At 32.6% G+C, this 25,596-nt stretch overlaps 1 pseudogene; it reads left to right on the top strand.

The window, feature by feature from the left end:
- On the top strand, positions 1–25,596 carry LOC119610323 (annotated as a pseudogene).

The raw sequence follows: 25,596 nt of genomic DNA, 5'->3' as shown, positions 1-25,596 counted from the left end.
GCTTAACAAAAAATTCCTATAAAAAATTACAGATTTTTATAAAAGATTTTGTTATAAACATAGAAAAACACCCAACAAATAACTGCCTAAGAAACACACAAAAATAAAAACTAAGCAACATTTTGGTAAACAACAAAGCAACAATGTTTCGCAACAATTTAAAGTCTCAAAATAACTAAAATAAACGATAAATCGACAAAAAAACGAAAACAAAACGAATCTATAAACTAAACAAAACTTTTAAATAATTAAACAAAATAGCACACATTTTTTAATTGTTAATTAAAGAAAAAAACAATAAATTAGCATGGTGCGTATGACTAATTCGGCCTCAACGGAACAAACACAAACTCAAAATCAACAACAGCAGCAACAGTCGCCACCACCACAACAGCAGCAACAACAACAAACACATCTCAAAGATCACAAAAACAGAATTCTTTGCAAAAATCACAAAATAAAAATTTCAATAATAATAATAATGTGGCCTCAACCTCATCTTCTACATCATCTTTAAATAGTTTATCATCGTCTTCGTTAGAGCAAAATAGCTCTTCGGGTGGCATAGTAATGGTAGTGCCACAGCAGCAGCAGCAACAACAACCACAACAACAGCAGCAACAACAAACACAAGCGCCACCAGCGCCCAATCAACAGCCAACACAATATACACACATGCAACATGTTGCCCCACCACCACAACATGTTTTGCATCATCAACAGCAACAACAACAACAACAGCAGCAGCTGTCACCGGCCGAAGCTGGCTCTAATCCCCCCTTGCCAGCTTCACCGCCACTCTTGCAGCAAACACCTACAACCGCCTCAGGGTGCTCAACTAGTACCCTGTGCGGTGCATCATCCCCAGCAACATCAACAACAAATGGCCATAGTGGCAGCCATACAAGCTCATATGGCTGCCACAGGTGGTGGCCCTTTACCACCTCATATGCATCAACCATCATCATGGTCCACATGCGCCACCACCACAAAATCATGGCCCTCCTCAACAAACTCAACAACCCACTCCGCCCATGGAAAATGGTCATGGTGGCTTATCGCCTAGTGGCTCCACCACTAGCAGTGTTAGTTCGAATAGTGGTACTGCCGCTGGTGCTGGTGGTGGTTCTAATATGGTTAATGGTAATGTTGTTGCTGCCACAGGTGCACCACCTCCGCCGCCCGGTCCCGGTCCACTTTATATACAATATCATGGTGAATTCTATCCGGCAGAATATTATATAGCGCCGCATCCGCATGAGGGTATATGTCCACAGCATCCTCATCATCATCAGGCCATGTGTGCAATTCCGGGAGAATATGGTAAGATTTGTAGAAGGAAATTATTCAGATATTTGGATGTAAAAAGAAAGAGATACATTTTTTCTTAATATTTATTTCATAAGCAACATGTTGCCGCTTATAAGCTCTGGACTTGTACATACAAAATGTGATGTCACCTGTTGTAAAATAAAAGAAACATCATAAACATTAAAGCTTAATCATAAAAAGAAATTGATCCAAATGCCTAATATGTTTCGAGCAACATGTTGCCAGTATTAGATAGATAGATAGATAGATAGATAGATAGATAGATAGATAGATAGATAGATAGATAGATAGATAGATAGATAGCATAGATAGATAGATAGATAGATAGATAGATCGATAGATAGATGATAGATAGATAGATCGATCGCTAGATAGATAGATCGATAGATAGATAGCTAGATAGATAGCTAGATAGATCGATAGATAGCTCGCTCGCTCGCTCCTGCTCGCTCGCTCGCTCGCTCGCTCGCTCGCCGCTCGCTCGCTCTCTCGCTCGCTCGCTCGCTCGCTCGCTCGCTCGCTCGCTCGCTCGCTCGCTCGCTCGCTCGCTCGCTCGCTCGCTCGCTCGCTCGCTCCTCGCTCGCTCGCTCTCTCGCTCTCTCGCTCGCTCGCTCGCTCGCTCGCTCGCTCGCTCGCTCGCTCGCTCGCTCGCTCCCTCGCTCGCTCGCTCGCTCGCTCGCTCTCTCGCTCGCTCGCTCGCTCGCTCGCTCGCTGCTCGCTCGCTCGCTCGCTCGCTCGCTCGCTCGCTCGCTCGCTCGCTCGCTCGCCTCGCTCGCTCGCTCGCTCGCTCGCTCGCTCGCTCGCTCGCTCGTTCTCGCTCGCTCGCTCGCTCGCTCGCTCGCTCGCTCGCTCGCTCGCTCGCTCGCTCGCTCGCTCGCTCGCTCGCTCGCTGCTCGCTCGCTCGCTCGCCTCGCTCCTCGCTCGCTCGCTCGCTCGCTCGCTGCTCGCGCGATCGCTCGCTCGCTCGCTCGCTCGCTCGCTCGCCTCGCTCGCTCGCTCGCTCGCTCGCTCGTCGCTCGCTCGCTCGCTCGCTCGCTCGCTCGCTCGCTCGCTCGCGTCGCTCGCTCCTCGCTCGCTCCTCGCTCGCTCGCTCCTCGCTCGCTCGCTCGCTCGCTCGCTCGCTCGCTCGCTCGCTCGCTCGCTCGCTCGCTCGCTCGCTCGCTCGCTCGCTCGCTCTCGCTCGCTCGCTCGCTCGCTCGCTAGCTCGCTCGCTCGCTCGCTCGCTCGCTCGCTTCGCTCGCTCCTCGCCTCGCTCGCTCCCTCCTCCGCGCTCGTCCCCCCTCTTTCTTCTTTCTCCCTTTCTTCCCCTGTTTCCTCCTTCTCTCTTCCTCTTTCCTTCCGGCTTCCCTTTTCCCTTTCTTCCCCCCTTCCCCCCCCCCTCTTCCCTTTTCTCCCCCTCCCCTCCTCTTTCCCCCCCCCCTCCAACCCTCCTTGCCATATGTTTTCCTACTCCTCCCCCACTTCCATCCTCATCCCTGAAAATTTAGCAAAAAAGGGTGTCGAGGATTCTATTTCACTATTTCTTTATTTCTTTAATATAATGCTTCATAAATCTTCTTAGTAATTAATTTTAATTTGCTATAATTCATTAAAAGCCCTGTCCCATACATAAACTGTAAACAGCCGTACATAACACACAAAGACACCCAAACATACCTATAAACATGTCATGGTAAAATTTTTACTTACATACAGGTGAAATTGTCTAGTTCCCTTTCATTACACCATTTGTTTTCCAACATAACTCTAGTCTAATATTTTGTATTGTCTGTTGTTTTTTTTTCGTCTGCCTTTAGAGAGACCCTAATAAAAATTACTTAAATGTCTTTCAATTTAGTTGTACAGCTATGAATACAACAAATACAACTGCAAATGGAGTAAAAGCAACAACAACAAGAATAAAAAAATGCGAGAAAAACATTAGCCCAAAAGATTAACACCAAATAGGATTTCATGGTACACAAAATTTAGGCTCATACGGACATAAAGCACTAATAAATAGCTCCCCCTCCCCTTCCCTTTCACCACTCAACTCAAATAAACTAACTGAACAGACAATTAGAGTTCTTGGGCAAAAATTGCTTTTGCAAAAACAGCAGCAACAACATCGCCAAAGCAGGATGATGACAATGTGATGGTTTGATGGTCACCAATATCAATAGTCATAAAAACCCAGCAATTTTAAAAAGAGAAAATTTATACTACTTCTTGAAACCAATTTCCTTGATTACTTACCTATCACCTGTAATCTAGCATTGAGTCAGTTGTCACTTTGTTTTATCGCAGTAATCTAAAGCTCTGCATCAAAAAGGATTTATTTCTTTTACCTAAAATTTTTGGAAATTCCACACACAAATAAACAGAACCTTGTCAGTCGGGCTTATATATGGGCGACTGGTGGTGTAGTATGTTGGGTAAGTCGGGCAAATTGTCATTCACATAGCAGTAGAGTGTGTGGCATTAACAAATCCCAACACGTTAGTAGCTCTTTTTCTATTGCTATTTTCTATTGTGTTTTAATACCTAAAAGTTCCTTTACTAAATAGCTGAGAATAAACACACTCACAGGCTACAGTGTTTAATAAATTTAAGAGAACAGTGTGATAGTTTTAAAAATACTAGGATAGTCTAGCTTAGAATGTTATGTTTTCATTCTAGTCTATAATCTAGTACATGTGTAGTCAGTCTATAGTCAAGTTTATAATCTCATCTGTAGCCTAGTCAATAGGCAAAAGTATACTACAGCATATAGTATGATATGTAGTCTAGTTTTTCATTTGGTCTATTGTCTAGTCTTTAGTCTTGTCTATAGACTAGTCTATTCTATAGTCTATTCTTCAGTGTAGTCTATAGTCTAGTCTAGTATATAGTCTAGTCTAGTATATAGTCTAGTCTATAGTCTAGTCTATAGTCGAGTCTATAGTCGAGTCTATAGTCGAGTCTATAGTCTAGTCTATAGTCTAGTCTATAGTCTAGTCTATAGTCTAGTCTATAGTCTAGTCTATAGTCTATCTATAGTCTAGTCTATAGTCTAGTCTATAGTCTAGTCTATAGTCTAGTCTATAGTCTAGTCTATAGTCTAGTCTATAGTCTAGTCTATAGTCTAGTCTATAGTCTAGTCTATAGTCTAGTCTATAGTCTAGTCTATAGTCTAGTCTATAGTCTAGTCTATAGTCTAGTCTATAGTCTAGTCTATAGTCTAGTCTATAGTCTAGTCTATAGTCTAGTCTATAGTATAGTCTAGTCTATAGTCTATTCTATAGTCTAGTCTATAGTCTAGTCTATAGTCTAGTCTATAGTCTAGTCTATAGTCTAGTCTATAGTCTAGTCTATAGTCTATTCTATAGTCTAGTCTATAGTCTAGTCTAGAGGCTAGTCTATAGTCTGGTCTATAGTCTAGTCTATAGACTAGTCTATAGACTAGTCTATAGACTAGTCTATAGACTAGTCTATAGTCTAGTTATAGTCTAGTCTATAGTCTAGTCTATAGTCTAGTCTGTAGTCTAGTCTATAGTCTAGACTATAGTCTAGTCTATAGTATAGTCTATAGTCTAGTCTATAGTCTAGTCTATAGTCTAGTCTAGTCTAGTCTATAGTCTAGTCTATAGTCTAGTCTATAGTCTAGTCTATAGTCTATAGTCTATAGTCAGTATAGTCTAGTCTATAGTCTAGTCTATAGTCTAGTCTATAGTCTAGTCTATAGTCTATAGTCTAGTCTATAGTCTAGTCTATAGTCTAGTCTATAGTCTAGTCTATAGTCTAGTCTATAGTCTAGTCTATAGTCTAGTCTATAGTCTAGTCTATAGTCTAGTCTATAGTCTAGTCTATAGTCTAGTCTATAGTCTAGTCTATAGTCTAGTCTATAGTCTAGTCTATAGTCTAGTCTATAGTCTAGTCTATAGTCTAGTCTATAGTCTAGTCTATAGTCTAGTCTATAGTCTAGTCTATAGTCTAGTCTATAGTCTAGTCTATAGTCTATATAGTCTAGTCTATAGTCTAGTCTATAGTCTAGTCTATAGTCTAGTCTACATAGTCTAGTCTATTCTAGTCTCTAGTCTAGTAGTTCTAGTCTATAGTCTAGTCTATAGTCTAGTCTATAGTCTAGTCTATAGTCTAGTCTATAGTCTAGTCTATTGTCTAGTCTATAGTCTAGTCTATAGTCTAGTGTATAGTCTAGTCTATAGTCTAGTCTATAGTCTATAGTCTAGTCTAGTCTATAGTCTAGTCTAGTCTAGTAGTCTAGTCTATAGTCTAGTCTTAGTCTAGTCTAGTCTATAGTCTAGTCTATTGTCTAGTCTATAGTCTAGTCTATAGTCTAGTCTATAGTCTAGTTTATAGTCTAGTTTATAGTCTAGTCTAGTCTATAGTCTAGTCTACAGTCTAGTCTATAGTCTAGCCTATAGTCTAGTCTATCGTCTAGTCTATAGTCTAATCTAAACTCTAACCTATAGTCTAGCATGTAGTTTGGTATAGTATTGCTCATATTGGAAGTTAATTGAAGTTCGAAGAATTTTGCAGTATTTTACATCTTTAGTATAAAAATTTTGTATATAATTTTAATATTTTCCTCCACTGACCATTTAATGATAATCCCCACTATAAATAGTACATAAATTAAATAAAAAGAAACAAAAATCATATGGGTTTTACGAAAGGAAAAAACTACATACATATGTATTACAACAAGGTCTCTAAAGGACATGTATGTTTGTTTGTTTGTTGTATTTGTATTTATGTATTAGCTTTAAATGCAAATACATGTGTATTTGTCTGATTACATGTACATACATATATATATGTATATGTAAACATATTGGTTACATACACTGACATAGCCAAACATATACAATCACATAATATGACTTTCAATGAATGTATCAGTGCTGTAATATGGTTACCAGCAACATGCTTTTAAAAGCGTTTTTCAAATGCATAAATTACTGTGGAAATAGGGTTTTCTCTTTATTTATTACCCCCACTCCGAACATTCTGTTCATTTTCCATTTGGCAAATGTTTTAAGGACACCATTATCTAAACGTATGTATGTATATATATATATTTAAAAAAAAAGGACTAAAACATATTCATATGTCTGTCTTTGTGTGTATGTGTGTTTGTGCCTAAAATCTATGGGTTTCTTGTTGTCGTTTAACTATCAATGCCATCATTATTCAAACGCTGAGGAAATGGAAAAAACTCCCCCTACTCATCAGTTTTGGTTCTATAGCATGATTTTACTTCAAAATATAAAAGTTTTGCTTTTGTTTCTAGCAGTAAGAAGAAAACTTTAACTAAACGTTCTCATACAGTTACGATTTATTTAGCACAAAAAAAAAAAACAACAACTTCAAATTCTATTACTAAACTGCCATTTATCTTCTTACAATGAGTTTTATTGCGCAGCAAAAGAGTTGCCAGCCCCTAGCATTTTATGTAATCATAAAGGATTTTTTTTTTTTTGTCTAAAAATTCCGCTAATGTAGATTATATGTAGATTGTTAGGAAATTGAGTTATTGTCTTTTGGCAACATGTTGCTTGTAATTTAATTTTGTTGAAAAATATTTAGGAAAATTTTATAATTTTGATATACACACATACATACGTATTGCCACTATAGATATAATTGTTTTGTTCCCACGAATACGAAAAGTTGGCATTTTTAACAATTTATCAGTAAAGCAGGAAACAAGGGATTTAAATGGACTACAACGAGAACTATAGAATAAACTATGGAAGAGACTATGGACTAGATTATAGACTATACTATAGACTAGACTACATTATAGACTGGACTATAGACTAGACTTGACTACACAATAGATTATAGCCTAGACTATAGACTATACACTAGATTATAGCCTAGACTATAGACTAGACTATAGACTAGACTATAGCCTAGACTATAGACTAGACTATAGCCTAGACTATAGACTAGACTATAGACCAGACTATAGACTAGACTATGGGCTAGACTATAGGCTAGACTATAGACTAGACTATAGACTAGACTATAGACTAGACTATAGACTAGACTATAGACTAGACTATAGACTAGACTAGACTATAGACTAGACTATAGACTAGACTATAGACTAGAGTATAGACTAGACAATAGACTACACTATAGACTAGACTATAGACTAGACTATAGACTAGACTAAAGACTAGACTATAGACTCGACTATAGACTAGACTATAGACTAGACTATAGACTAGACTATAGACTAGACTATAGACTAGACTATAGACTAGACTATAGACAAGACTATAGACTAGACTATAGACTAGACTATAGACTAGACTATAGACTAGACTATAGACTAGACTATAGACTAGACTATAGACTAGACTATAGACTAGACTATAGACTAGACTATAGACTAGACTATAGACTAGACTATAGACTAGACTATAGACTAGACTATAGACTAGACTATAGACTAGACTATAGACTAGACTATAGACTAGACTATAGACTAGACTATAGACTAGACTATAGACTAGACTATAGACTAGACTATAGACTAGACTATAGACTAGACTATACGACTATAGACTAGACTATAGACTAGGACTATAGACTAGACTATAGACTAGACTATAGACTAGACTATAGACTAGACTATAGACTAGACTATAGACTAGACTATAGACTAGACTATAGACTAGACTATAGACTAGACTATAGACTAGACTATAGACTAGACTATAGACTAGACTATAGACTAGACTATATACTAGACTACACTAGACTATAGACTAGACTATAGACTAGACTATAGACTAGACTATAGACCTAGACTATAGACTAGACTATAGACTAGACTATAGACTAGACTATAGACTAGACGATAGACTAGACTATAGACTAGACTATAGACTAGACGATAGACTAGACTATAGACTAGACTATAGACTAGACTATAGACTAGACTATAGACTAGACTATAGACTAGACTATAGACCTAGACTATAGACTAGACTATAGACTAGACTATAGACTAGACTATAGACTAGACTATAGACTAGACTATAGACTAGACTATAGACTAGACTATAGACTAGACTATAGACTAGACTATAGACTAGACTATAGACTAGACTATAGACTAGACTATAGACTAGACTATAGACTAGACTATAGACTAGACTATAGACTAGACTATTGACTATACAATAGACTAGGACTATAGTTTAGACTATAGACTAGACTAAAGAGTAGACTATAGAGTAGACTATAGAGTAGACTTTAGACTAGACTATAGACTAGACTATAGACTAGGCTATAGACTAGACTAGACTATAGACTATTCCAGATTATACTAGACTATAGACTAGACTATATACTAAACTATAGACTAGGTTGTAGACTAGACTATACACTAGGCTATAGACTAAATTATAGTTTAGACTAGACTATAGACTAAACTATAGTTTAGACTAGACTATAGACTAAACTATAGACTTTAGAATAGACTATAGACTATACTATAGACTAGACTTTAGACTAGACTATAGAGTAGAGACTATACATTAAACTAGATTGTAGATTAGACTATAGACTATGCTATATACCAGACTACAGACTAAATAATAGATCAGACTACATGCTGGACTATGGACTAGAATTAGACTACATTGTACCAGACGACTATGGTTTCAAAAAAAATTCTCTACACATGTTTTGTTCTCAAATTCCTAACCAATAATATAAATTCCAAACAATCTGGCTTCATCAGTCTATTCCAACCTATCAACTGAGTTCAACAAAAAATGGAAAAAGTTTTTTTTTTCTTAATACTTTATTTTTTAATGCATATTTCACTCGACTGTTGTGTTCTTATCAGCAACGCCATCAATAACATCGACGCCAACATTATGATAATGTTGCAGCTCTCTATGGCTGGTTATAACAGAATAGAAAATAGACGGGGTGTGAGTATTTTTAAATATAAATGAGGGTAAGAGATCTTTACTTTTTTTAGTGGAAAAAGTGTGAAAATTTCATTTTTGCTTCATTTGTTAAAGTTGATACTTAACATGAGGGATTTGCAACGATTTTCCAAACATCTCATGTGTGAATGAATGGCTGTTGTTTATGAAGTTGTTGTTTTATTTTTTCAATTTAAAATTTGTTTGCAATTCTGTTGTTGTTGTATTTAGTGTTTAGTGTTCATTTGTTTGCATAAATGTCGAGACAAGTGGAAAAATAAAACTACAAAACTAAATTAATACGATTTAAGGATTTGTAATTTGATGCTCATTAATAATACTAAGTACGCCATTCCAATACAACAAGCAAAAACAACAAAACTTTTATGTTTGTTGTTTTCGTTTAGTTTTAACAAAAAAAGAACATTGTTTAAGCTATTTTAATTTTGTGAAATTTATCATTAAAAGCCAACAGCAGCATTAAAAGTAATTGTACAATTTTCTCCATTTTACTCATCGTCAGCATGATGATGAATAACATCATAGATTGTCTGGTCTGTTTAGCCCGACTACATGTCTAATAACTGACCAGAGACCCAACAACAAAGACAATATTTTATACTCACTCTAAGGTCTTCCTTCCTTCTTTCTTTCTTGTCTCAACTATAATTGTACATTAAAATATTTAAGAAAAAAAAAAAAGACCAGCAGCAAGAAGTAAGTATTAGGAAAAAAATAAAATTCATTAGTGTAATTTTTTTCTTAAACACTTACAGCTGAACACAGAAGTCTAAACATCTGAAATGCCTCTAACAATTTTAAAATTACACACAGAAAAATAGTTAAGAAATTCTAATTTATTCCAACACGATTGTATTTTAGTTGTTGCAACCATATTATGTTGAGTACATTATTTAATTAGTAGCCGAAATACAATATAAGATCACAACAAAATTAAACATCAATTGCAACAAACTTATAATTGTTCACTGTAGTCGTATTTTTCAACAGCAGAAGTTAAATACCAAACGAATTTAATATAATATGCTTGCGACTACTAAATTTAATCACACTGACCATATCATAGTTAAATTTCAATAGAGAAGACTAGACTATAGATTTGACTACATTATAGCCTAGAATATAAACTAGACTGTAGACTAGACTATATTATAGAATACAGACTACACTATATAATAGAATATAGTCTAGACTATAGACTAGATTATTGACTAGACTATGGACTGGACTATAGACAAAACTGCATATTAGACAACTGACTATAGCATAGACAAGGCAATAAACTAGACTGTAAGCTAGATTATAGAATAGACTATATGCTAGACTATAGACTAGACTATATGCTAGCCTATAGACTACACTATAGTCTAGAGTGTAGACTAGACTATAGACTAGACTATAGACTAGACTATAGACCAGACTATAGACTAGACTATAGACTAGACTATTGACTAGACTATAGACTAGACTATTGACTAGACTATAGACTAGACTATAGACTAGACTATAGACTAGACTATAGACTAGACTATAGACTAGACTATAGACTAGACTATAGACTAGACTATAGACTAGACTATAGACTAGACTATAGACTAGACTATAGACTAGACTATAGACTAGACTATAGACTAGACTATAGACTAGACTATAGACTAGACTATAGACTAGACTATAGACTAGACTATAGACTAGATTATAGACTGGACTATAGACTAGACTATAGACTAGACTATAGACTAGACTATGGACTAGCTATAGACTAGACTATAGACTAGACTATAGACTAGACTAGACTATAGACTAGGACTATAGAGTGGACTATAGACTAGACTATAGAGTGGACTATAGCTAGACTATAGAGTGGACTATAGACTAGACTATAGACTAGACTATAGACTAGACTATAGACTAGACTATAGACTAGACTATAGACTAGACTATAGACTAGACTATAGGACTAGACTATAGACTAGACTATAGACTAGATATAGACTAGACTATAGACTAGACTATAGACTAGACTATAGACTAGACTATAGACTAGACTATAGACTAGACTATAGACTAGACTATAGACTAGACTATAGAGTAGACTATAGACTAGACTATAGAGTGGACTATAGACTAGACATAGAGTGGACTATAGACTAGACTATAGAGTGGACTATAGACTAGACTATAGACTAGGACTATAGACTAGACTATAGACTAGACTATAGATAGGACTATAGACTAGACTATAGACTAGACTATAGACTAGACTATAGACTAGACTATAGACTAGACTATAGACTAACTATAGACTAGTAGACTAGACTATAGACTAGACTATAGACTAGACTATAGACTAGACTATAGACTAGACTATAGACTAGACTATAGACTAGACTATAGACTAGACTATAGACTAGACTATAGACTAGACTATAGACTAGACTATAGACTAGACTATAGACTAGACTATAGACTAGACTATAAGACTAGGACTATAGACTAGACTATAGACTAGACTATAGACTAGACTATAGACTAGACTATAGACTAGACTATAGACTAGGACTATAGACTAGACTATAGACTAGACTATAGACTAGACTATAGACTAGACTATAGACTAGACTATAGACTAGACTATAGACTAGACTATAGACTAGACTATAGACTAGACTATAGACTAGACTATAGACTAGACTATAGACTAGACTATAGACTAGACTATAGACTAGACTATAGACTAGACTATAGACTAGACTATAGACTAGACTATAGACTAGACTATAGACTAGACTATAGACTAGACTATAGACTAGACTATAGACTAGACTATAGACTAGACTATAGACTAGACTATAGACTAGACTATAGACTAGACTATAGACTAGACTATAGACTAGACTATAGACTAGACTATAGACTAGACTATAGACTAGACTATAGACTAGACTAGACTATAGACTAGACTAGACTATAGACTAGACTATAGACTAGACTATAGACTAGACTATAGACTAGACTATAGACTAGACTATAGACTAGACTATAGACTAGACTAGACTATAGACTAGACTATAGACTAGACTATAGACTAGACTATAGACTAGACTATAGACTAGACTATAGACTAGACTATAGACTAGACTATAGACTAGACTATAGACTAGACTATAGACTAGACTATAGACTAGACTATAGACTAGACTATAAACTAGACTATAGACTAGACTATAGACTAGACTATAGACTAGACTATAGACTAGACTATAGACTAGACTATAGACTAGACTATAGACTAGACTATAGACTAGACTAATAGACTAGACTATAGACTAGACTATAGACTAGACTATAGACAGACTATAGACTAGACTATAGAGTAGACTATAGACTAGACTATAGAGTAGACTATAGACTAGAGTCTAGTCTATAGTCTAGTCACTATATGTACTATAGACTAGACTATAGACCAGACTATAGATTAGACTATAGACAAGACTATAGGTTAGACTATAGACTAGAATATGGACTAGACTATAGACTAGACTATAGACCAGACTATAGACCAGACTATAGACCAGACTATAGACTAGGCTATAGACTAGACTATAGACCAGACTATAGACCAGACTATAGATTAGACTATAGACAAGACTGTAGACTAGAATATAGAATATACTATAGACTAGACTAGACTATAGACCAGACTATAGACTAGACTATAGACCAGACTATAGACTAGACTATAGACCAGACTATAGACTAGACTATAGACCAGACTATAGACCAGACTATAGACTAGACTATAGACCAGACTATAAACCAGACTATAGATTAGACTATAGACAAGACTGTAGACAAGACTATAGACTAGACTATAGACTAGAATATAGACTATACTATAGACCAGACTATAGACTAGACTATAGTCAAGACTACAGACTATAATATAGGCTAGACTATAGTCAAGACTATAGACTATACTATAGTCAAAACTATAGACTTGACTATGGACCAGACTATAGACTAGAGTATAGACTAGACTATAGTTTAGTAATTTTTTTCCACAGTGTGGACACTTTAATGCAACAACATTAGCAACAACAACAAAACATTGTCAGTTACTTGATTAATGGTTTAGTTAATTTGTCATTAGTCTTAAAGGTTTAGAAGAACAACAAGAACAAGTAAAAGAAAACAAACAGTCAGCAAACAATAACAAAATTCAAATGTTTAATATGGATTTGTCTATTACAATTTCTTTTGTCCACTTCTTTTATTAATGATGTCTAACTGTAGTGTCTATTCATTTAATTTTGTCCGTCCATCTGTCTTTCTCTGCATTCATTTGTCTTTTGTACTGGTCCTTCCGTTTTAAAACTAGCAACAGTCAAGTCCATCAGTCCATATATAGCATGATTTTAGTCTTTGTAATTTTTGCACTTTTTTGTATTGTTTCTTTAATAAAAAAAATCGTATAAAAAGAAAACAATTTCAAAAGTTTGTATGTAGATTAGAGATTTTATTGTCGCTTTTTTTTTTCTTAAACTCCCTCTCACTTTGTGTGTGTTTTCTTCGCTTTTTTTATCAATTTATTTAAGTACTTTTAATACTTAACTTCCGCCTTAATAAAAACTAAACAATAAATTTTGAAAGTAAATTAAGTTTCAAACATCTATAAATTTTTAGAGTGTTTAATTGGAGAAATGCTAAAAGGGGAAATTTACATGGAAACTGTTTAAAATAACACTTCAGAAATTAAGTTTTATTTTAAATAAGAAAATGGACTTGTTTATGGTTTAAACATTGTAACATGTATCTAGCAACATAGTTTATATAAAATCACTTTATTGTAGAAGAACTTTTTTAAACATTTTTAACAAATGAAGAGTATAGCTTGTATTAGCAACATGTTGCTAAGAATAATATAATTATTACACATTAATCCATCGTTGCACAGTGGGGCAGAATGGAAATTTTTTGGAAATAAATCTGGCATTTCTAAACGGCTGATCCGATCGGGATAAAATTTGGCGTGAGCGTAGCCAAGGAGTATTCGAGTTTAAGTTTTGAAGATGAACCCTGCAGATGCCCCAGGGACGGCGCTGTGGCGGCTCAAAGTAGGGTACCTACGACATGTAAAATTTTTAAACTCGTGCCATTTTTTTGTTTTTCACCCAAATACAAAGATTTTTATACTTTGTGAAAGCGCTCGACGAGATCTTGAAAAAACATGCTTGGACATACTACTTATCTCTTATAATATCCGAGTTATAGGCATTTAAAAATTTAGTGATACAAAATTTACCATACCTTGGTCCGCCTTTTTTTGAATACCGGGCGTAATTTTGGACCAAATGGACTCAATTTTTTCTTGTTAGTTAGACAACAAAATTTTCAATAATATACAAGAAATTTAAGATCAATATTGTTTACAGATCCAAAAATATACGTTTTTTAATTTAAAAATTCAAAAAATTTTAGATTTTGGCGTTTTTTTGCCAAAAATGTGTCTTAACTCTTTTATTAATAAAATAAAATTTTCTTTAAGAACATATAACAATTTTATAGTTTTCTAAAAGGTATCTTTACGCAGAACGCTTTGGCGTAAAAAACTTGTCCTATTTTTTGAAAATGTTGCCACTGCGTCCTTCCGAATATGACCTATTTTTTATCAAAACTTCAACTTTGGGCGACATGTTCTAAAATCCCAAAGCTGGGATCAGAAAACTGAAAGCAGTTTCGGAAACCTCAATATGTTTTCTATTTACTCCAAAAGTATTTTCGCAGCCCTGAAAGAAATGTGGACCCTATGGGCAAAAAAGTAAAAAATCCCATTTTTGGGATTTTCATTCCTATTTTTGGGAATTGCGGGATGCCCTTTGACCTTTTCAATTTTTTTTTTTGCATTTTCTTATTTGAAATGACAAATTTAACAAGCGTTGAAAATTTCATTGAGTTTTGTTCATAAATAAAGATTTTGTCATATATTACATATTTGTTTAATTTCTAAAACTATGATTTATATCAAAATTTTAATAGGATCGCAGATAGCTACAACAATTTAGTCCATATTTATCCCTTAATATCATTTTTTAGTTAGATATGGAAATTCTTGACCCTTTACAAAAAATTTCAGGCCAATATCTCAATTACATTCAAAAATATGTTCATTTAAACCTGTGTCCTTTAATTTCATCTTTTTCATATTTTAGTATTAAGTATGACAGAACATATTTAAATCTTATATTTACCTATTTTCTATTTGTTTGCTTATCCTTATAATTGAAAGGGTCTATTATGCTTAAATTTTAAAAAATTTATAACTATTTTTTACCTAAATTTTTTCGACAGATCATTTCGTTCTGTTTCGTTTATGATCATGTAGGTAAAAATATACAGGTAATGATAATTTCGATTCATTCACTAATAAGAAATATCAATGACTGAATTACAGGTTATAGTAATATAGTCCTAAATGTTAATAGGTAGACAATTCGTAATTTTTTACTTTGGAATACCTGTATCGGAAATGACAAGAATTGGTATATAAGTAAACTTCTCAGATTTTAAGTACCATATTTAATAAATCTACAATGAAGATTACATTAAAGTACGAAGAGTTGTGTTCCGTTTTATGGAGTATATCTTCAAAAGGGCCAGAAAGAATTGAAGACATTTCAAATTATATAAAAACTACATATAGTAGAAAAGTAGACAAAACAGGCATATCAAAAATTGAAAACTTTTTGATGTAAAAAGTAAGTCTGTGGATGGAAATCAAGAGAAATTTCGATTAAAATTTTGTAGTTGGATGGAAACTACTACGGAAATCTCAACTTACAACACATCAACAGGAGCGCCTTACAAGTCATACGAAGACTTATGTTCAAGGTCAAAAAAAAAAGAGGGTCACACAAAAACTTTTTTGAATCTCAAGTGAGGATATTGCTGATACATTTAACGAAATGCTGAAAAAGGAGAACCAACCTATGGATGTCGTACATATTGCAACTATTCTTCCTAATGCATCACCAAAACGACTTAAGCGAATTGTGGAAAGTATACCAACTCCAACATCATAATCAAATTTTACTGAAGAGGAAGCAATAGCGCTTATGTTGGAACTGGGTCTCAGTCGAAATAAGTACTAAATATTAAGGAAAGCTCTGCATGAAAAAGGACACAATATATTACCATCATACAAGGCGATCCAGGACAAAAAACAAACTATCCTACTAAATCAACAAAAAATAATGAAGAATTGAAAGAACTGAGAGCTGCGGAAAAAAGCAGAATCCAAGAAGAATTTAAAGTTCAGATGGGATTAAACATCGACAAACCACTTTCAAGTTGCGGTAGTACAAATGACGGTAATACGGCGAGAAGATTTTTTCGTGATTTTGAAATTACTTCAAAAATAACTGGAATCGACAAGGAGTTGCTTCGAAGAGTTAACACTATTTTAATGGCACTGAATAGTAAACATAAAATTAATGGAAATCGATTTGGGGAATACACATCTGAAATTTCTAAATTACTTGTATCTCTGTATCCATGGAGGGAACTAACACCAACTGTACACAAAGTATTGTGTCATGGTCAAATAATAATTGAATCGAATATTCTTCCACTTGGAGAGTTAACAGAAGAAGCCCAGGAAGCGAGGAATCGAGATTTTAAGCATGTTCAACTTTTCAGCTCAAGAAAATGCTCCAGGCAATCACAGAATGAAGATATTTTTAATAGTTTACTTCTATCTTCTGATCCTGTTCTTTCAACTATACGAAAAAGATGGATTTGTTATGAAACTCTATCATCTCAAAACGAGGAAAATTTAAAGGACTTATATTACCTTCTGGATATGTATACCGATATGACAGATTATTTTATAGAAAATAAGTAGTGTTAGGAATTAACTATATAAGTAGGTTGTAAGAATTAATTGTATTATGTTTAAGATAAACAGTTCAAATAAAAAAAGCTATTATACTAACTGATGATATTGTATTAAATTGTGTTTTATATTTCGGTGGGCGGGAAAGGTAATTTGTGTGGGGTGATTTAAGTGTTGTTGTGCGTGGCTCATAATAAAAATAAATTTTTTTTTATTGTATATACAATATTATAATAAAATAATTAACTAAATAATTTTTAAAAATTGTCCAAATATTTTATTCAACACCAAATGTATGTTCTGTCATACTTAATACTAAAATATGAAAAAGATGAAATTAAAGGACACAGGTTTAAATGAACATATTTTTGAATGTAATTGAGATATTGGCCTGAAATTTTTTGTAAAGGGTCGAGAATTTCCATATCTAACTAAAAAATGATATTAAGGGATAAATATGGACTAAATTGTTGTAGCTATCTGCGATCCTATTAAAATTTTGATATAAATCATAGTTTTAGAAATTAAACAAATATGTAATATATGACAAAATCTTTATTTATGAACAAAACTCAATGAAATTTTCAACGCTTGTTAAATTTGTCATTTCAAATAAGAAAATGCAAAAAAAAAATTGAAAAGGTCAAAGGGCATCCCGCAATTCCCAAAAATAGGAATGAAAATCCCAAAAATGGGATTTTTTACTTTTTTGCCCATAGGGTCCACATTTCTTTCAGGGCTGGGAAAATACTTTTGGAGTAAATAGAAAACATATTGAGGTTTCCGAAACTGCTTTCAGTTTTCTGATCCCAGCTTTGGGATTTTAGAACATGTCGCCCAAAGTTGAAGTTTTGATAAAAAATAGGTCATATTCGGAAGGACGCAGTGGCAACATTTTCAAAAAATAGGACAAGTTTTTTACGCCAAAGCGTTCTGCGTAAAGATACCTTTTAGAAAACTATAAAATTGTTATATGTTCTTAAAGAAAATTTTATTTTATTAATAAAAGAGTTAAGACACATTTTTGGCAAAAAAACGCCAAAAATCTAAAATTTTTTGAATTTTTAAATTAAAAAACGTATATTTTTGGATCTGTAAACGATATTGATCTGAAATTTTTTGTATATTATTGGAAATTTTGTTGTCTAACAACAGGAAAAAACTGAGTTCATTTGGTCCAAAATTACGCCCGGTATTCTAAAAAAGGCGGACCAAGGTATGGTAAATTTTGTATCACTAAATTTTTAAATGCCTATAACTCGGATATTATAAGAGATAAGTAGTATGTCCAAGCAAGTTTTTTCAAGATCTCGTCGAGCGCTTTCACAAAATATAAAAATCTTTGTATTTGGGTGAAAAACAAAAAAATGGCACGAGTTTAAAAATTTTACATGTCGTAGGTACCCCACTTTGAGCCACCACAGCGCCGTCCCTGGGGCATCTGCAGGGTTCATCTTCAAAACTTAAACTCGAATACTCCTTGGCTACGCTCACGCCAAATTTTATCCCGATCGGATCAGCCGTTTAGAAATGCCAGATTTATTTCCAAAAAATTTCCATTCTGCCCCACTGTGCGTTGTTGTATGAAACATTCTTTTAAACTTTTGTGAATCAACATGTTTTAGCATCATTAAGTTTTCTACCTTTTCACAACATGTTTCATCAACACTTGTTTTTCTTAACAAAGTGTGAAAATTCTAGTGTTTTTCGAGTTGTTTTTGTTTTTTTATTTATCTCTGCAGATTTAATTTTATTTTAAAAATCTATTTTGAAAACAATTTTCTCTGTAATATTTACTTCAATCCAACCATAACACTTTTTTTGAAGTGTTATTGTTATTATTACTATCTTTATTTATTATTAGTATCTCCTTTTTTGGTTCTGTTCTTTTCGTACACATTTCTTTTTTTAATATTGCTATTTTTGTTTAAATAAGATTTTGCATAAACTTAACATGCATTAAGTTTCTATTCGCCGTTTTGCTGCTTATTTTTTGCGACGTTACTTTGTGTAAAAGTAGCAATATAAAGTGGTATTATGAAAAATTTATTTATTATGCCCTACGCTAAGAATGGCAAATAAATGAGTCCTAATGCTTGTAAACTTATAGACAACTCCAGGCTGATTTGAATTTTATAATATTGCAAAGAGATAATACAAATACATACAAATTACATAGATAGATAGATAGATAGATAGATAGATAGATAGATAGATAGATAGATAGATAGATAGATAGATAGATAGATAGATAGATAGATAGATAGATAGATAGATAGATAGATAGATAGATAGATAGATAGATAGATAGATAGATAGATAGATAGATAGATAGATAGATAGATAGATAGATAGATAGATAGATAGATAGATAGATAGATAGATAGATAGATAGATAGATAGATAGATAGATAGAGTTAGTTAGTTAGTTAGTTAGTCAGTTAGTCAGTAGTTAGTAGTAGTTAGATAGTTAGTTAGTTAGTTAGTTAGTTAGTTAGTTAGTTAGTTAGTTAGTTAGTTAGTTAGTAAGTTAGTTAGTTAGTTAGTTAGTTAGTTAGTTAGTTAGTTAGTTAGTTAGTTAGTAAGTTAGTTAGTTAGTTAGTTAGTTAGTTAGTTAGTTAGTAGTTAGTTAGTTAGTTAGTTAGTTAGTTAGTTAGTTAGTTAGTTAGTTAGTTAGTTAGTTAGTTAGTTAGTTAGTTAGTTAGTTAGTTAGTTAGTTAGTTAGTTAGTTAGTTAGTTAGTTAGTTAGCTAGTTAGTTAGTTAGTTAGTTAGTTAGTTAGTTAGTTAGTTAGTTAGTTAGTTAGTTAGTTAGTTAGTTAGTTAGTTAGTTAGTTAGTTAGTTAGTTAGTTAGTTAGTTAGTTAGTTAGTTAGTTAGTTAGTTAGTTAGTTAGTTAGTTAGTTAGTTAGTTAGTTAGTTAGTTAGTTAGTTAGTTAGTTAGTTAGTTAGTTAGTTAGTTAATTAGTTAGTTAGTTAGTTAGTTAGTTAGTTAGTTAGTTAGTTAGTTAGTTAGTTGTTAGTTAGTTAGTTAGTTAGTTAGTTAGTTAGTTAGTTAGTTAGTTAGTTAGTTAGTTAGTTAGTTAGTTAGTTAGTTAGTTAGTTAGTTAGTTAGTTAGTTAGTTAGTTATTTCTGCTATCTAGGTACAAACTCGAAACATCTGACGAGTGCAGTCTTGTCAAAACGGTGTCCTTACAACTCTTCTGGATAACTTGCGTGCAGTAAACTGCAACGTGAACTAACTAACATACTAGCTCCCGATTTTTAACATTTGTCTATTTCTAACTTTCTGCTAAATGAAGTGTACCTAAGATTCGTCTCAAGCGAACGTAGTAATCTTATTTATTGTTGTTTTCATTTTCATCGGGCTTATGTTTTTACTGGGTTATCCCTTACTGGTCTTTTCTCTAAGGGAGGTGAACAATTTTACGACAATTTTGAAAAAGAAACGATTTTTTTAAACCAAAATTTTGAAAACTGAGGCCTCAGCCTATTAGTATTAGTTATATGTATCTGCAACATGTTGCGGCAAACGCTATACTTTTAAATTCTTGTAATTTCATTAGGATTGTTAATGTTATAAACTTTTGAACATATACTTACATACATATATATACAATATTTGCCTTTTAAAGAAATTTTTTAAATTATTACCTTTAGCAACATGTTGCTAAAATAGAATTGTTATTGATTTTATCTTTTGCAGACAGGTTCTTATAAATAACATTGTTTATGTAACAATTTCTGTATTTAAGAACATTTTTAATAAATTTCTTGATTTCTTATAAAGTGTTAGAAAACTAATGAAACTTTTGTTCTTGGCAACATGTTGCTAGCAAATGTTTGTGTTTAAAAGCTTCCCATTGAAGATTATTTGTTAAAAATTTCTTTTAAATTTCATTAATTCTCAAATATTAAACATATTTTTTTTGAAAATTAAAATTAATATTATTTGAAATTTTAGTGTTCTGTACCCATAGTGTCCCATATACATATGGCTGAACCCTTGTTTACTTATGCCAACCATAAATTTGTATTTAATAGTTTTTTTTTTTGCGTTTTGTGTATTAGTATATGAGACTCATTAAATGAGACATTAAAGTCTTTTTTGTTCTTAAAGAATATCTATTATTTTTATGCATTTATGTATAAAATAAACCAAATAGTTTAAGAATGAAATGAAAAAAAAAAAAAAACACTAAAAAATTATTCACACATGTGTCGCTTTTTGTTCGTTATTACCATAATTTTGAACGAATGACATCATTTTTGGTATAATTTTAACAAAGTTTTTAAGAATTACAAAAAAAAGCTTAGAATAATATTAAGGAAGGGTTTTAAGAAGTATAAGTAGAAAATGGAGGTTCAAGGTTAAAAAGGAAAAATTAAAAAAAAAAGTTCTAATAAATTTTTGCAATTTATTTTAGAACGTATTTTCAAGAAAATCTAAATTCAAAATTGAAGAAAAATTTTCTTTCTTAAAATGATCAAAATCGTTTTTTTTATACAAATCTGTAACCATTTTTATCCTCTTAAAATCATCCTTTAAAAAAAATTATATGTCTTTTTATAAAAAATATCCTTGAACTCATTGTTTTAGTTTCTCTCCAAAGGACAATAATGCAAATATATTTTTTTGTTACTTAAACATTTTTTTGTTGCTGAAAATAAAATGTTTTTCTTAAATACGAAAATCCTCTAGAGAAACCCTCCATGCAAACCAAAAGAAAGAAAAGGAATCCCAAGAAAAGTAGTAACACAGAAACGGAAAACTTCATTAATAATTTTATCCAAATCATTTGACAAATTGACAAACAACATTGTCAACTCAACTCGAGTCAAGTCAAGTCCTCGTTTCGTTTTATTGTTGTCTTGTAGCCAAAGTAGCAGCAACAACCAAAAGTAACAAACCAAGTAACTGACTTGAGTGTTATTTTTTGTCATTTTTTTTATTACTATTCAGCGTCTTTATTTTCTTTGTTGCAAGTTACAAGACATTGGCCAGAAAAAAAGGAAGAAAAAAATATCTACAACCAAATGCTAACAATGACTTGTATAAATATAAAAGTAAAATAAAAACAAAAACTGTTAACAAATTTTTTTAGCAAAAAAAAAAAAAAAAAAACTCAAATACGATTTGTTATATTCAGTTATAACGAATCATTTAGGTTCTACACTATTCCAGCCACTAAAAGCTGACACTGCCACATCTGCTCCATCATATCATACTGACGGACAGACGGATGGACGGACACGTTTTTGTTATCATTTTGATAATTTCCCTAAAACTTCAAAACTAATATGCTAACCCCTAAAGTCTTAAACTTTCGACCCTATAACCTCTTATTAAATCTTTAGCAAATTCTATAACCAACTCACTAGACCAACTTCTCAAATTTTTGGTGGTGGTTTTCAAGAAGGAAAAAAACGCACAAAACTAAGATGAAGTAGAAATAAAATAAAATACATTTGAAAAATATGAACAGGAAAAATACTTGACACTGAATGAAAAGTTCTTGTTTTTTTTTTTTTTTTTTTTTGGAAATTTTTTATTCTTAATATAAGAAAAATCAACACTGTCACCCTGACATGGCAAAAAACAAAAGTTTTCTTTCTCTTTTGTTTTTAAAAAAGTTGAAAAATATTGAAAAGAGTTTGGTTGTTACATAAAAAGGGGGGGTTGCAAAAAATCTGTAATACAATTATTCAATATTTGTTAAAATTTTTCTTAAGATTGACATTATACATTACAAAATACAATAGTATGTAAATTTTAAATAAAACAACAATATCGAAAAGGAATCAGAAATAATTTCGATTTCCTGAACCAACTCCTAATACATATAATTATGTCTATACTAGTCTATACTATAGTGTAGTCTATAGCATAGTATATAGCCTAGTCTATAGTCTAGTCTATAGTCTGGTCTATAGCCTAGTCTATAGTCTAGCCTATAGTCTGGTCTACAGTCTAGTCTATAGTCTAGTTTGTAGTCTAGTCTATGGTCTAGTCTATAGTCCAGTCTATAGTCTAGTCTATAGTCTAGCTTATACTCTAGTCTATAGTCCAGTCTATAGTTTAGACTAGTCTATAGTCTAGTCTATAGTTTAGTCTATAGTCTAGTCTATTGTCTAGTCTATTGTCTAGTCTATTGTCTAGTCTATAGTCTAGTCTATAGTCTAGTCTATAGTCTAGTCTATAGTCTAGTCTATAGTCTAGTCTATAGTCTAGTCTATAGTCTAGTCTATAGTCTAGTCTATAGTCTAGTCTATAGTCTAGTCTATAGTCTAGTCTATAGTCTAGTCTATAGTCTAGTCTATAGTCTAGTCTATAGTCTAGTCTATAGTCTGGTCTATAGTCTGGTTTATATTCTAGTCTATAGTTTAGTCTATAGTCTAGTCTATATTCCAGTCTATAGTCCAGTCTATAGTCTAGTCTATAGTCTAGTCTATAGTCTAGTCTATAGTCTAGTCTATAGTCTAGTCTATAGTCTAGTCTATAGTCTAATCTATAGTCTAGCCTATAGTCTAGTCTATAGTCTAGTCTATAGTCTAATCTATAGTCTAGCCTATAGTCTAGTCTATAGTCTAGTCTATAGTCTAGTCTATAGTCTAGTCTATAGTCTAGTCTATAGTCTAGTCTATAGTCTAGTCTATAGTCTAGTCTATAGTCTAGTCTATAGTCTCATCTATAGTCTAGTCTATAGTCTAGTCTTTAGTCTAGTCTATAGTCTAGTCTATAGTCTAGTCTATAGTCTAGTCTATAGTCTAGTCTATAGTCTAGTCTATAGTCTAGTCTATAGTCTAGTCTATAGTCTCATCTAAAGTCTAGTCTATAGTCTAGTCTATAGTCTAGTCTATAGTCTAGTCTATAGTCTAGTCTATAGTCTAGTCTATAGTCTAGTCTATAGTCTAGTCTATAGTCTAGTCTATAGTCTCATCTATAGTCTAGTCTATAGTCTAGTCTATAGTCTAGTCTATAGTCTAGTCTAGTCTAGTCTATAGTCTAGTCTATAGTCTAGTCTATAGTCTAGTCTATAGTCTAGTCTGTAGTCTAGTCTGTAGTCTAGTCTATAGTCTAGTCTATAGTCTAGTCTAGTCTTTAGTCTAGTCTAGTCTAAATTTTAGTCTATAGTCTAGTATAGTCTATAGTCTATAATCCAGTCTATAGACTAATCTATATTCTAGTCTATAGTCTATAGTCCAGTCTATAGACTAATCTATATTCTAATCTATAGTCCAGTCTATAGTCTACTGAATGATCTACACTATAGTATAGTCTATTGTCTAATTTGTGTCTGGGTTATAGTCTAAACTATTGTCTGGAATATAGCTTAGCCTTTAGTATGGATTTTAATTTAGTCTACAGTTTGTCCAATAGTCTAGTCTATAGTATCGACTATAGATTAATCTATAGTCTGGAATGTAATTTAGTTCACAATCGTGATCATAATCTAATCCGCAGTTTGGACTGCAGTTTAGTCTATTGTCTCTACTATAGGATCCGATCCGATTCTGCATGTTAGTTCATAGACTCTACTATTGTAAGGTCTTTAATCTAAGCTACTAAATAAACTAAAAATCTTAAGATTTCTTAAATAGTTAAATTATTTTAATATTATTATTAAATTTCAATTATCCTAACTAAATCATTTATTTTCTTTCTATTTCATTACAGGTATGTATTTCAGTTAATCAATTTATTTGACGTACGTATAAATGCTATTAATATCTAAGTAAAATTATCTTCAGATACCTACGGTGTTTTACAAATACTAATTAGTAATTTAATATTTTCTATGTGAATGAATCTCAAATGATGTTAAACTTGTAAGGAGTATCAGTCAAATTCTAACTTCTTAAAAGCATTGTTGTAACGACAACAACAACAAAAGAGTAAATAGGAATTTAATATTGGTTTTAGAAGAATACTTCGAGAATTATAAAAGTGAACATTGGATTAATTCTTAACAAGCGGTAAAGCTTTTTGGATAGCTGTATATTATTCAAACGGTGCTAGTCTCTCATTTAACAATTAATTTCGGGCACTTATCATCTCATTCCTGCCGCGGACATGAGTACATTAGCTTGACGTCTAGACTTTAAGTTACAAATTTTCTTCTTAATTGTTTGTCATACTTATTTTCTTTAAAACATTACTATTCAAATGGCTTTTATTGTTATTACATTAAACATTTTTTTTTTTTTTTGTAAATTTTAATTTATTTTTCAACTCTATGAATTTTTCTGTTTTTCTCTATTGTGCTGCTGCGCCTTGAGCTCATTAACCCATTTAATATTTATTTATTTTTCTTTTTTGCCCCATTAGTTCCGATATCATCAACTAACCATCATTTATCTCGTTTCTCTTAGTACTTTTTTAATGATTTTTTGCAATAATCATTAAGGTTTATGAC

The sequence above is a fragment of the Lucilia sericata genome, unplaced genomic scaffold (assembly GCF_015586225.1).
Source record: "Lucilia sericata isolate MDLA Ls3-8-SP2 unplaced genomic scaffold, ASM1558622v1 Contig001153F_arrow, whole genome shotgun sequence".
NCBI classification, from domain to species: Eukaryota; Metazoa; Arthropoda; class Insecta; order Diptera; family Calliphoridae; genus Lucilia; species Lucilia sericata.
The sequence above is the reverse complement of the archived record's forward strand: the minus strand, read 5'-3'. Positions and strand labels throughout refer to the sequence as shown.